The 15,614-nt window shown below is 37.3% G+C and overlaps 1 protein-coding gene across 1 annotated transcript in view; it reads right to left on the bottom strand.

Moving 5' to 3' along the window:
- Nucleotides 1-15,614, bottom strand: part of PITPNM3 (PITPNM family member 3) — a 1,300,985-nt gene that overhangs the window by 531,268 nt on the left and 754,103 nt on the right. The gene's annotated exons all lie outside the window — the stretch shown is intronic.

Here is a 15,614-nt window from a genome sequence, read left to right as displayed (position 1 = left end):
CAACACTGAAACCCCACAAAGCCAAAATCACAAACCCAAACACACAGCATACACTACACACACACAAACCACAACACCTACACCACAAAAAACGCAAACACAACAAAACACCACATTTACACGTACTTACACTAAACAAAAGCAGGGGGCAAGTCCCCCTGCACCCCCACACCCCCCACTTATATATACTAACTCCGAGATCGCACAGAGAAAAAAAAACCTCACACACACACACACACACACACACACACACACACACACACACACACACACACACACACACACACACAAATTACAATAATGCTCACATACACTCACTCACCTGAAAGTCTGAACACAAACATCCCAAACACTTCCAGTAATGTAGCGTCATTGCATAAGTGCAGATTCGACATATTTGCATTCACGCTTATGCACTTTCTCTATTTTAAAGTTTCGGCTTCATGAACTCAAAATGCTGAAATTCGAGATTTCAGCATTTCGAGTATATGAAGTGAAACCATATATATATATATATATATATATATATATATATATATATATATATATACACACACACACACACACACAAACACTCGGATAGTTTAATGAAGTTCTGAGAAGTAAAATATTTCAGTAAATGTGTGGCTAAGAAGGGTACATACATAATTTCAAATGTGCTGCAGTTGCATAGATTCATAAATTGTTACCAGGCTAATGACTGGGGGGGCTTTCTCAGTCTAGCTAAGATTTCCTGAAAGATAATAATGTCCTGTATCCAAACAGGACATTGAGAGCCAGGCATTTATAAGCTCTGTCCATAAGGGTCATGAATGCCAGGCCTGGTGTTGTTGTGTCTTTTGGCTTAATGCCAGGCCTGGTGTAAATTTCCTATTCCCATCCCACTGGTCTAGATTGCAATTACACTAGGTAACAGACAAACTCAGCTTCACATGGATGGGAAGCCTGTTCCATAAGAAGGCCCAATCTCTAGGGGCCATGTCTTTCTCACCAGCTTATTCTGTTTCAGTCATAGACAAAATTCAGGTCCCTAGACTTTGTATTTCTGGCACTGTTTGACTTAGGAGATTCATAAGGGTGGGGTTTAAGGATGCCTTATAAGCCAGGCATATATCACCCCTAAGCAATCTATAGGAGACTGAGTAGACAGAAAGGGTGTTAAGGTGCTCTGCATAAGGCAGTTTTGTTACATCTTGTATTCATTTTGTAAATAACCTCTGAGGTCTCTGTAGTTGCTGCATATGGCTAGTCAGGTACATACCAAAAAAAAGTATTCTACTCTATGTTTAGTCTGCTAAGGTCAGAGTACAGTGGGGTAATGACATCTTTGGATCTAGATGCCAAGCTCTTACTTATAAGTTGCACAACATAAATGGATTTCCTCACTGCTGTGGCCATGTGATGGTCAAAGATAAGGCTACTGTCTGCATGCATACCCAGATCCCTTATCATTGCATCAACTCTTACGAGCTTATCAACCAGGTAATTTACTAATTTCCAATGAGTTTAAGACCATGGCTTTGACACCACTTGTTAGATAGAGATAAGCCTTTTTGAAGACTGCTAGTGTCTGCAGGGTAGTTGATGATAACTCTCAACTTGCAATCATCTGCAAACTTAGTCAGCCATAAATCTTCAGCATTTGCTTTCATTTTAGAGAAATAGATGCCCAAAAGGATCAGGCCCAGTACTGAGCCCTAGGGGACTCCACTAGTGACTGGTCTCTTGCTGGAGGTGGCCTCACCTATTTTGACCTCCTGGGTCCTATCAGTGAGCCAGATGGCGATCCAGTGGGTAATAAAAGAGTTTATACCTAAATTAGTGAGTCTGTCTGTGATGCCTGAGTGGGGTATTGTATCAAAAGCCTTGGTGAGGATGAGGTAAGCTGTTTGCACAGTCTTGCCTTCATCCAATGTTTGGAGACCCTCTCAAAAAAGCCCACTAGATTTCATAGACATGACCTTCCTTTAACAAAGCTGAACTGTGATGGGTTCAGCTTTTGCAGGATACCTATGTCCTCATTTACCATGTCCACAATGATTTTTTTCATGGCCTTACATATGACGCCGGGCAGACTTATGGGCCTGTAAATACTTGATCAGTGGATGGACCTCTTTTGTGCAAGGGGAATGACCGTAGCTACCTTCCATTCCTTAGGCACAAAACCTGACTGTAGGCTCCAGAAGAAAAGTGATTCAAGCGGACCAGAGAAGTCATGTTTCACTTATTAAGCATCCTGGGATGTTATCAAGACCCATAAATGCAGTGTTTTTGGCCTTGGAATATGCATTGATGACCTGTTGACTACTAATACTTGGGCTGGATTGTGGTATGCGGTATTTTGTTTGGACTATCGGAGGGGGGAGTGGGGGAGAAATTTGAGCTGAATCTGTCAGCCAAAAGATTGGCAATGACCTCCAGTTCAGTGTGGATGATGCCATTTACAATAAGTTCTACACATTGCTCTGCATTTCCCCTGAGGTTACGGATATAGCTGTAGAAATCTTTGCGGTTGTTCTTCGCCTGAGGAGCCTTTTTTTTTTTTTTTTTTTTCAAATTCAGTCTTTGAAGTACTAATTAATCTTCCTAGCTGCCTGTTTAAATTGATCAGGGGCTTTTAGCAGGTATGGCTTTGTTCCTCTTACTCTTGGCCAAGATATTTTTCTTTTGTTGTATAACCGATTGATACTGTGATTCTACCAGGGTGGCTTGTCCTTGAGTTTGTCTTATTCCTAATCTGACTAGGCACAGCTCACTCTATAGGGCTATCAATATGGCTGTACACATATTTTGTAAAAAGCTCAATATATGCAATGGATTTTACGTTTTACATTTAAGGGTGGAATTTAGTCAAGATGTCACTTAGTAGAGAGAGGTTAGTCTTGGAATAGTTCCTAAAGGCTTGTGGTTTCACTGGATCTCTGGATTTAATTTTTATTTCAAGCAATACTGCCTTATAGTCAGATCTGATGAGCGAATACATTACATTGGGTAAGGTACACTGAGATAGGTAGTATGGGTGAGATAGTATTTAAATTCCCTTATAATACATTCATTTATGACACAAACCTGCTATCTGACTACGTTTATATAAACTGCTATGGTATATCATGTCCCTTTCTCTTTTTTATCAACAAAACTCAAAATGTGTAAAGGTAGCAAAGCACAGTAGAATCTGGTCTATGAAAGTCCCAAATTATTTAAACCCTTTCAACTAATAAATGTGTTGATCATTTACTACCTGACAGTATGCTGACTGTGGTTAGAGTGCTCTTAACTTCTGTTTACTGTGGCACTGGAGAATGTGTACTAAATGGCTTTCTAACAAGTGCAGTGTTCTAATTAATTGGCCATGGCAAACCTTTACTGGTGAACTCCAGAAACCCTAAGTGCCTCCTTACCCTATATGACAACGTTTGAACCATTTTGTTGAATTATGGAGCTCAGATGGCTATTCTGACTCACTAGCATTTCCTTGGTCAGAACTTTCTCTTGCAATTATCAGAATTAGTGAAGGACAAACAGAGCAATCAGATCAGAAAATAGTTCAATTTAACTTTGTGATTCAATCAATGTATCAAATTTTCAGTTTTGAGGAAAAAACAATATATTCTAGAATTATTTTTTACTGATTTTCTGAAGATTTTGCTTACCTTCCAGCTGACCATCTGCTACTTTCCACTCCTACTGCTCCAAACTTTACTGCCCTTGGTGCAGTTGTCTGCATTGGCCATTGGCAGGTTGAAAAGGGGGCAGGGAAATAAAATATCATCACACTCTATCCACTAAAAGGTCACTTACTACAGAAGTATCAGTACAAGAATAATGACAACCCCCGCCAAGAGTGAACATCTGATTATGAATCTGCAACACACTTCAACAATGGCTGACAGGCATCAAGACAGAAACATCCATACATAATCGCCTCTGAATCCTGGTTGAAAAGTGCTGGCATTTTATTTTCCCTCAGTTCTTCACCAATTCAACCAATACACAGCAATAAGACCCAGAAGTGGGGGCAGTGTTTAACAAAACCCAAATTCCTATGAATCAAAGGCAACCTGTTCCCTTTACTCAATTAACTTTTCTGGAACTGCTGAATGAAAACACTTGGGAGTCATTCACAGATTTTTATTGGCTCAGTATATATTCCCTTCTAACATCTTTTTTCTATTTAGCCATCAAAGGGCAAGTTTTCTTACTTCAAGACTTCAATGTGACCTGGTCTAGTTAGCTATATTCCAAAATAACTCCAAAGAGTAGGTGTAACTCCTCCAATCATTGACTGCAATGACAAATACTCAATATTTGACTGGATTACCATTATCAGATCTGAAAACTGCATTCATATAAACATACTCTTACTGGACCAGTAAAACACTGTCACTTGTAGTAATACTAACTTCCTTTTTGCGCATCACTGAAAAGAAAGAACAAGATCTTCATCAGCAAATAAGCACAACTAATTATCCTTTCATCTGGCAATCATCAAGTACTGTTCTAGCCTGCTTTGAGTTCTACAACATTCCCGTCATCCTTCAAAGCATATCCAGAATTTTCAGAAAAGAAAAGGAGAGTGGAAGGCCTCAAAACACAGTGGACTATCAAATTATTCTCAACAACTGTAAAGGAAGTGGCATGACATGACTCTGCCAGAAACAGACAGGATTACAGAACTTCTAAGTTGAAAAAACAATGTGTTTAACTGATGTAAAGCCAGCAAAATGCCAGTATTTCCAAAATCAAAGCAAAACAAAATAAAAAAAAAAGTTGTAGTTCACAGATATTAACAGAAACAAAAACATACCAGAGGAGGCACAATTTCCTTGATTTGGCAAAATGGTCCCATCAATGGATCTTTTAACAAATGCACAAATCAAAGATTTCCTGAAACCAAACTGTAGTTAAAATAGACATAGAATAGTCATAACCTGAACATTAACATTGAGAAGATGATATTTTTATGTGAACAGGCATCCAATTCAGCCCCACTGCCACAACTTATTAAAGCTTCACCTTTTATTTTTTTATTTATTCTATTTTATTTATTTAATTGAATCAATGTGTTGTGTCCCTTTTCAGGAGCAATCTGAGAGTATTGCTTAGTTATGTCCCTTGCTCACAGTCACACAGTAAGAAAATGCAGACTAAGGGAATCAGAGCCTTGACTGTATGATGCAGCTGAACAGCAGACTATAGCCCTAACCTTCTACACTAACAGCCAGATAGGCAGCAGTACAAAATAGTAGTCCCAAGGTACCTCCCATTCCAACATTAAAAAAAAAAAAAACAGTAGACCTATGTAATATGTCTGACATGGAAAGTTAACACTTCTTGTTCTCTGCAAAACAGCTGAGAAATCCGTACAGAAACAGGTGACTGATTATTTAAGAAAAGATGAGAATTTACTCAAGTAATCAATATGGATTCAGGCACAGAACTCTGACAGACATAATCACCACCAGAAACAGAATAATCAACAATATAGATTCTGAGAATAAATCATACGTTAACATTACTTCATTTCAATTGAGGATTTGGCACAGTAAAGTATAATCTCAACTTCTTTCTCCTCCTCCTCCTGAATCAGCTCATTAAAAAAAATCAGACTTGGTTAAAGTCCCTTGGATGTCTCCAGAATTATCTTACTATAAATGCAGTAGAGGCAAAGTTGGCAAGACCATATCACCAGATGATCTATTAACAATGCTAAGTTCATTAGCCATAATTTTATAGAACTGTCTACGCTTCTGTCTTTGGAATGCCTGTAATTCTACTCATTTAAATACCAACTCCAAGAATGTTGCATATTTTTCACTATACACAACTGCTATCCCAATAAGTCACTATCAGAAAACAGTCATGTGCCACTAGGCTTAGTGTCTCTTTTCACTGGAGAACTGAGGTGATACTTACACTGACTAGGGGAAATTTGGCCTGGGCACCAGGGCAATTGTCACACTCTTTTTGATAAGTACCACAGAATGTTTTGTATCCACCTGAGCTGCCAGCAACTCAAACAAATGAGGCCTCCTAAACCAGCTACATCATCTGATAAAGAACTGAACAAAACACACAACTGCATAATGCCAGACAGTAGGATAATAATGGTGGGACAGAATACAGAAGGGAGATTTGTAAGGTACTATAGCAAAGGGTTTACAATATTGTCTTTCAACACAGACTTGTTACTCAAAGCAACAGAGCAATAGATCTTGGCACAGAATCACTACTTGCATTATCAGCTTACATGGAAGTGTAAATGGGGTGTTTGTTTTTTCACTTTTTATTTTTTAATGGGCTTGTACATATTGCAACCAGTCATGGTTGCAAACACTCCACCAGCATCTGCAAAGTCACTGAATGACTACTCATGCAACTTTAACATTTCAAAAAAATGTGTCGTCATCCTCTTTGGGAAAAACTTGGTTCCCATGAATTAGCACATCGATGGTACCCCACTGAACACAGAATGTGTTATAAGATATCTGGGAACACAGGTTGACAGCAGCCTTTCTTTTGACCACCACACTGCCACTGTGGTCAGAAAGTCCTTCTATGTAGCACATCTCATTACTAAGGGTTTTGCATCCTGGAAGAAAGAGATCATTGTCTCCCTCTACTCTTCCCTCATTAGGCCAACCATTGAGTACTATTCCCCATTTGGCATGTACCGCACTAGACATCTGCAACAACTGGAGAGGCAACAAAAGTACCTCACAAAGAGGATCCTAGGCCTTAAATGCTTGTCCTATATGGACAGACTCAAAAAACTCCAACTATTCTCTGTCTCATATTGCCTACTTAGAGGCGATCTCTGCTTGACATACAAAGCCATGTCTGATCCAGCTCTGTTAGAAATGCTACATCTAAAGAAATCCCAATCCCTCCACTCCACATGCTCCAGTGACCTCATCCTCATTACCATAATCAACAGAACGTGCTGGAGGGACAGGTTCATAACCCAGAGACTGCCCTTGCTATGAAATAGACTTCCTATACTTGTCAAACAGAACACCTTACTGGCCCTCTTCAAGAGAAACCTTGATGAGTGGATGGGAAATAGAAAATTCACCCTGGGGATCACACCAGTGGCTCCACTCGACAGAGGCACTGGGAACTAAGGTCGGGTGGCACGATGTCAGGGTAATCCTATGGGCTAAGTTTGTAAAGGCTCCAGGGCCATTAGCCTAGTACACATGAACAGCTGCATTAATTTATGAAATATTACTTATTTCAGTGCTCACGCCTGTCTTCAGTTTTTGTATATTTTAGCTGACGTCAAGACTTCCTAGGCTAAGGTCAAAGGCAATGACCAATTCCTCAACTTCATGTCATCACTCAAAAGTATGTAGATAAGCAGTGTCAGTCAAGCTGACAAAAAATATATTTAGTTAAAAACTTTTAAGTATAAATATCAAAAATATTGCAGGCAGTTTAGGAGTTCCACTTCCTGAAAATCACTGCTATCAGGGAAGGAATTTTTCAGTAGTTTATAAGGTAGGCTACACCTTTAAGCATGGTTTTTACATTCATTATTTTCAACTCTACAGAAATAACTTTCACATGACTTGAAGCTTTTGAATGAAATAATCTTCCACTGCAAACATCAGGTGGCATTCATGTAGTTAGCTTGTAATGTAATTTAGGAAATACTTACAGGGACATAAATGTATACATGTACAGGAGGACTCAAGCTCCTTGAAGATCTTTTCATTTTGAAATATACCTCTGAATGGATGAACCTGTACATGAAGAAATTAGATAACTACTAGCAGTATGTATGACTTAAAAAAACAGGATTCCCCCTTTATTTTTTATTTCTCCAAGTCGTTTGAGTTTTTAATACCATGATAGGAATAGACCTCATTCCTAAGTCAAAGTACAATTAAATTTCATGAAATTATTATTGTTTCAATCTTTGATGTTAGCCAAAGGAGCATTTTATAGCACCCGCAATGTGCCCAATAATGACTCCTGAAATTCGTATGGAGTTACATGTATTGGTAACATATCAAAGTATGACTGTAAATTCTATTTTATAAGACCTGTTGCCCCTACTACTACTGGAACTGTCTGGACAACCTTCTTCCACACTGCTCTTGTTTCTGCCTGCAAATCCTGATATTTTATGAGTTTGTCTCTCTCTGTACATAAGACACTGTAGTCACTGGGTGTAGTGATTGCAGTGATCAATGCTACTTTTGTCTTTTCGTGGAGCACTATATCTGGTTTTCTCGCATCTATCTTTTGAACTGTTGGTAACGGGTGATTCCCTGTGATGTAGACTTCATCAGTTTCTATGATGCTTTGTGGCTCATATTTCCAGTGTTTTTCAGCTACTTCAGTATTATAATGTTTGCAGAGTCCCCAGTGCAACAGTCTTGGCACATTATTATGCCATTCAGTATACAGTCCTTCTGCCATTAGTATGTCACAAACAGCAATAAGGTGTGCAACTGTTTCCAATTCAGTTTTACAAAACCTACATTTGTCTGTTTCTCCCACATCTTCAATTTTCAATGTTCAAACTTTGTAGACCAACATGTACATAGGCCACTGTCTTGGGCTGCCAATATTTACCTTTCATCTTTTGGTTTGAATTTGCCTCTCCTTAACCATTCCTGCGTTCGCTCCTGATCAACATGAGGTTCTTACTAGAGTTTTCTATACTTGCAGCTATAATTATGCATTTTTCACACTTCTTGCCTTCTCATCTGATCCTTCACCTTATATTCTCTTTCTTTTGTTTTTTGGCATATTCAGTTGTTGCCTGATTTTTATCTATTTCTGGTTTGATTTGCATTCCTGCTTGATGCCAATATGCTTCTGCTAGACTTAGAAGGGAAGCCATCTTAGATTTATTCTCCTCATGTTTCAAAACTTTCACTATGTTTGGGTCTTGAGGTCAGCAGATATGTATGCAGTCCCACAATCGCAGATCTATACATGTAATTAATTTCAAGGAGGCCCATACCTCTTTCGGAATGGGGAATATATAATCTTGGTATGCACTGATTTTTAATATTCATTTGGTGAGTATGAAGCATCCTTCTTGTTTTCCTGTCTACAATATCCAAACCTTTTGGGGCCAGTCAATCACTTCAAAACTGTAAGTTAGGACAGGAAGGGCAAATTGGGTTTATAGCTTGAATTTTGTTCCCATATGTCAACACTGTTTTTCAGGATTAATTTAAGTCTTCTAAAATACCTCTGAACTGATGAACCTGTACAAAAAGAAATCATATGACCCCTGTATGTTAGATAACCACTAAGCGGTATGGATCACTTTAAAAAAATACAAGATTCTCCCTTCATTTTCCCACTGCCAAGTACACATGGTATGCTACACTGTGCCATTGTTTGGCTACACACAGCAGATTTACACTGATCCATCACAGAGTACACACGCTGACAGAAAAAAATTAAGAAACATTATGTTGGTAGACTGAAAGACACTGGAGCACAGACATGATGGAATATATTTTATTGAACCAACATAGCTTTTGCAGTTACTCAAGCTGAAGTAAGGAGAAAGGAAGGAATACCAAGAAAAATAAAAGAAACTGGGTTAGAATGTGCAGATGTTGTGTGCATTTAGAACATGATACAGGCTGCTGTTTTGTAAACTGAGAAAAGCAAGAAAGAGAGAGAGAAGGAAGACAAAAATGTGTTGACATGTCAGTCTAAAGTTCTGACAGATACCACAAAGCAACATTCTGTATACAGTTTAGTTAAATTACTGAAACTGTCTGAACATGTTCAGCTTATGGTTTCTAGTGTGTTGACTAAAATGTTCTCTCATGTACATACAACTACGCTCTCCTGCAATGAATAATCTTGTCACGCATGCAAGTTCTGAGTGGCACACCTCTGTCTCATATTTATCCTGTTTCATGGATATTTTCTGCATTTTATTCGATATACAATTTTTTAGAAGTGCGTGTAAATGAACCTTGCATTTTGAAACTTAAGTTCTGTGAAGTTACATTGGAAGCAATACAAATCGCCTAACATGATTTGTACCTTGGATGGTTGCATGTTTTTCTACCATTTTGAACCATGTTCTGCTCTGGTCTAAATGTGCTTCTCATGGTTTAATTTCTCCAAGTCTTTTGGGTTTCTAATACCATGATGGGAATGGACCCTATACCTAAGTCAAAGTATGATCAAAGTTCATGAAATTAGTATTGTTTCAACCTTTGATGTTTGCCAGAAGTGCTCTTCACAGCACCCACAATGTGCCCAGAATCATCGACTCCTGCAATTCATATGGAGTTACATATATCGGTCACATATCAAAGTAGTACTGCAAATTCTTTTTTTATAAGACCCATTGCTCCTACTACTATTGAAATGTCTGGGTATCCTTCTTCCATATTGCCCTCGTTTCTGCCTGTAAATCCTGGTATTTTATGACTTTGTGTCTCTCTGTAAGTAAGACACTGTTGTCAAGGGGTGTAGCAATGTTAGTGATCAATGCTGCTTTTGCCTTCTTTTCATTAAGTACTGTATCTGTTTGTCTTACATCTGGTTTTGAACTGCTGGTACTGGGTGATCCCATGTGATATAAACCTCACCATTTTCTATGATGCTTTATGGCTCATGTTTCCAATAATTCTCAGCTACTTTAATATTATGTTTGCACAATCCCTAATACAACAGTCGTACCACATTATTATGCCTTTCAGTATCCATTCCTTCTGCCATTAGTGTATCACAAGATATGCAACTGTTTCCAAATCTGTTTTACAAAACATGCATTTGTTTTTCTCCTACATGTTTAATAGACTTTATAAACCAATGTGTCTAATTTGTGTGCTGTCAATATTACCCTTTTGTCTTTTGGTTTAAATTTAGCTCTCCTTAGCCATTCCTCCATTCACTCCTGATTGTCATTAGGTTGTTACAAGAGATTTTTGTACTTGCAACTACATTTATGCATTTTCCACATTTCTTGGCTTCTTATCGGATCCTTCACCTTCTATTCTTTCTGTTGTTTTTTGGCACATTCAGTTACTTCCTGATTTTCATCTATTTCTGGTTTGATTTCCATTCCTGCTTTACGCTGATATGCTTCTGCTAAACTAAGCAGGGAAATCACCTTAGACTTATTCTCCTCATGTTTTAAAACTTTCACTATGTTCGGATCTAATGAGATCAGCAGATATGTATGCAGTCCTACAATTGCAGATCTATACATCCAATCAGTTTTGAGGTGGCCCATACCTCCTTCAGAATGGGGGATATATAATCTTATATATATATATATATATATATATATATATATATATATATATATATATATATAAATCTACTAACTTTTATAAATTATTTAATAAGCATGAAGCATTTTTCTTGTTTTCCTGTCCATATGATGCAACACCTTTTGGGGCCAGTCACTCACTCCACAACTGTAAGTTAGGACAGGAAGAACAAATTGGTTTATAGGCTGGACTTTGTTCCTAGATGTCAGAGCTGTTTTCAGTATTAATTTTTCTCCTAAAGTATTCCTTACTAAGTTTTATTCACATTTGTTCATGTTTTATTGTTGATCCTTCATCAGTTCCCAAATATTTATACACTTCCTCTTGCTCAAGTTCTTTTATATCACATTCCTGTCCCAGGGTGATATTTTCTTGGTGCTGCAGCTTTCCTGCTTTAAAGGTTGCTTTTGCACATTTCTCAAGACAAAATTACATTCTTATATCATCTGAGAAACTTATGACTACTTGTAGTTGTCTTTCAGCTTCTCATCTGATGAACTATAAAGTTTTAAATCATCTACAAATAGAAGATGAGAAGTGTTTACATGTTGTTGTTTTCTGTGAACCAAATTGTAGCCATAAGCTAATTTGTTAAGTAGACAGTTTAATGGGATAAGGGCAAGACAGAAGACCAGTGATGACAAAGAGTCACCTTGGAATAAATATCCCCTTTGAACTTTTATCGCTGGAATAATATATTGTCCTTTATCATGGCTTAACTGCAAGGTTGTTGCCACTGTTTCATGGTCGCTATAATGTAATCGATCAGTGTAGGGTATATCTTGTACATCTGTAAGCACTCTTATCCATGAAATGTGGGATACTGTCAAATGCTTTTTTGTAGTCTATCCAGGGCATACTTTGATTCTTTCCCTTTTTACAGTTCTCCATTATGACTTTATTTAACAAGAAATGATCCTTTGTTCCACATGACTTTCTTTTGTTACCCTTTTGTTCTATTGCCATGATTGTGCTTCTTGTAAATGACAATAAACTCTGTTGGCATCAAATCCAGTGTATTGTTTATACATCACCGGAAGACAATTTATTGATTTATAGTTTTTAGGCTACCTTGCAAGTTTGCACTTAAGAAGTGGGAATGTTTTCCTGCTGTTAACCAGGTTGGAGTCTGTCTGGGGTCCTCTTATAAATAGTTCTTACACATGACTCAGTATTCATGTAAAAATGTTAACGCTTTTAGCCAGAAGCTATGTACTATATCTGGGTCTGAGATTTTCTACTTAAGAGCTTTTCTTAATTTTTTTCTAATTTCTCTGGCTATTTCATCCCATTTCATATCTTGTACATCTGAACTTGTTATTCTGTCTTTAACTTCTTCTACCCATTCAACATCTTTATGTTCCACAGGATCTTCATAGATATATTTGAAAATGTGTCAATTTCTTCTTTTTCTGGTGGTGTTTCTATTCCTTTTCCTTTGTTTCCCAGTTCTCTATAAAACGTTTTTGGGTCATCAATAAGTCAATTATTTTGTACTTTTCCTTTATATTTATCTGCATATCTTGTAAGTTTTTTTCTGCCTGTGCTGATATCTTTAACTTATTATTTGTAATATCATATGACAGATCCTAATGTGTTCTGATACGGCATGTTGCTTTTATCATTTCTATCTTTCTCAGTATTTTTGTTGATCTGTTCCCTCTTCTGTACTCTTCTAACAGTGACACTTCTTGTCTAAACTGATTTATAGTTTTCTCTATTTAGTAACTCCATAATGGCATTTGATTTCTCTCCTTTCTTTCCCTTGTGCCCTGTATTTTTGAGGTAAGACATTATCTGTTATTAATTTAGCTGCACAGTAATGTATCCTATTTACTTCTGTTACATGTGAATTTCTATGAACAGTCCTGATTACTGTGTTGCTTTGTTTTATCAAACTTCTAACATTTTAGGTCTTATTGACTTTCTGTACTCTATTTCTTTCGTTGGTCTTACTATTTCTAGCCATAGCTATTAAATCTAACAACTCTTCCCAGAGATCATTTTCTTCTACTGAAGACATATTCTCTGTTCTCCACTTCCTGTGGACATTCTGCAGAAAGTTCCAAAGCATCTTCCTGTGCCACATTCTCTTCAGTTTCATCCTGTGTCATCCGTTGATCTTTCATATGGGAACTCACTGGCCTATCACTCCAGAACACTGACTGTGTCAGAGATGCCACAGTTTCCTGTTACTTCCCTTGCTGTGCAACTCCAGCTGAAGTTTTATACTGGTTTCATGCTGAAGGCTTCAAAGTATCTGCATGTGGCAACTGATCAGATGTTTCCCACTCCACTGGTATCTCCATAATTTGGGGATTCATTATTCTATCTTGTTGTGGTGTTATTAAAGTTAGATTTTCTACACTAAATCCATCATATTGCAGGTAATCCATAACCTCAGTTTCTGTTTCTTTAAGTTCTCCATTACTAATCCTCCTTTCTATTTTTTCTTATTTTTTGTATTGTAAACATTTCCATATTCAGATGCCTTTGACTGTATTCCTCTTCGAATATCTTTGGAGCTGCTCTTTTTGTATTGATTAGTTTTGCTTTCTCCTTTGCATAAATATCGCAGCACATTAAATCTCTTTCTCTTTCCCATGTCCATATTTCTTCTTCACATGTCTCCGGCTCCTCCTGTTTCTCCTTACTTTGGGGACTCGTTGTTCCATCATGCTGTGATATAACCAGTGTGTTAGACCTTCTGCACTAAATCCTTTACTTCACAAGTATTCCATAACTTTAGCTTCTATTTTTTAACTTCTGCTTTACTAATCTTCTGTTCTGCGGTCCCCTTGAGATCTTATTTTTTATATTGTGAAATTTTCCATATCTAAGTGCCTTTGCCTGTATTTCACTTCAAATATCTTTGGGATTGCTTTTTTGTATTAATTAATTTGGCTTTCCAATTTCTCACTCTTTCCCATGTCAATATTTCTTTTTTATACCTTTCAAAAATCTCTAGATTTTGTTCTTTATATTTTTACATTTCCTCAGTCGTTTCTTTTTCTAAATGGCCCAAGGTTTCTTGGTCTATATAATGTTTTTTATGAATCTGCTGCATTAATGCATTTGAAGCTTTTGACGGTTTTTCTTGTACAAGTATTTTTCTTTCTTCTGATTTCTGTCTTAATCTTTTTGTATATTTTTCACTACAGAAATTCTGGGCTTCTTGCATAACCATAACAATACATAGTTTCTTCCTTATCCTCAATAGTCCACTCTGTTATCTTTATGGCTCTTTTTTGGCTTATCAGTTTTTGTGATTTTTGTGGACTACTACTTCCTTTTACAACAGGAGGGCCATCCTCCACCTGAGCCTGATCTAACCCCACTGTAAGAATGTTTCCATGTCTTGAGGATCCAACACTGCAATTTTTTCCAGTCCTGGCACCAGTGCATCTACCAGGACTGGGCACTTTTTTTATCCTGGGACTTGTGTACCCAGCTGTCTTTTTATTTTTTAACTTACTTCTGTCCATGATTTATGCTCTATAAAATACAGTGTGCATATATTACTGCTGTCTTGGTGAGACTTTGTAAAAAAAACAGAGTTCACCTCATGAAGGTATTCACCAAGACTTGAGGATGAATTAAATTTCAACAATACGACTCTCATTTGCTTGCTAATTTTAGCATCTCTCCACATTGCTTGTCACAATAAGATTCTTTTGATTTAATGTTATCTTAAATGAAAGTAGTCGGAGTGCTTGAAAAATGTTCCTCAGCTTATCACTCTTATTAAACACTGGTTGGAGGTTTTTGCAAACTTTTGTTTTTAAGTTTTGGATGATACATTATATCCCTACTGAAAATCTGCCACAGGAGTTCATTCCACTATCTAAACTGAAATAGCTGTTCCTGAGGTAGCTGTATTGTTCTGCCTACTGCCCTCTGAAACTCTCTGGCCCAATGACCTTGAGCAAGCATGGCATCTTTCAGTTTAACCATGTGTCTGTCTCTGCCTTATAAGAAGAAATGCAGTGATACTGAAATGATTAACTGTGAATAACTGACTTTTTTGTGCGGTTAGGATGATTACCTCTTTAGTGTAGAAACATCTGTCTGTCTGTCTGTCAACCATTCAGCTTCCTGTAGACACATCTGCAAAGTCCCACTGTTTATGGTAAACTTAGTATCAAGAAAAGCAATGCTTGAAGTTTAGTAGTAAAGGAGTGTAGGAGTAGCATAGTGGTTTGTTCTGATGAAAATAAATTGGGTTCAACAAATTTGTTATTGCTGAAATTAGCTTCAATTAAATGAGGTTCACTGAATTTCTATGCAATCATGTATATATTATAAATTATTAAAATGGTCAAACACAACGCATCCACTATGCAAACT

This window comes from Protopterus annectens, chromosome 13.part0 (genome assembly GCF_019279795.1).
Source record: "Protopterus annectens isolate FY-2018-M chromosome 13.part0, PAN1.0, whole genome shotgun sequence".
NCBI lineage: Eukaryota > Metazoa > Chordata > Ceratodontiformes > Protopteridae > Protopterus > Protopterus annectens.
Note: the sequence above shows the minus strand (reverse complement) of the source record. Positions and strands in the feature narration are given on the sequence as shown.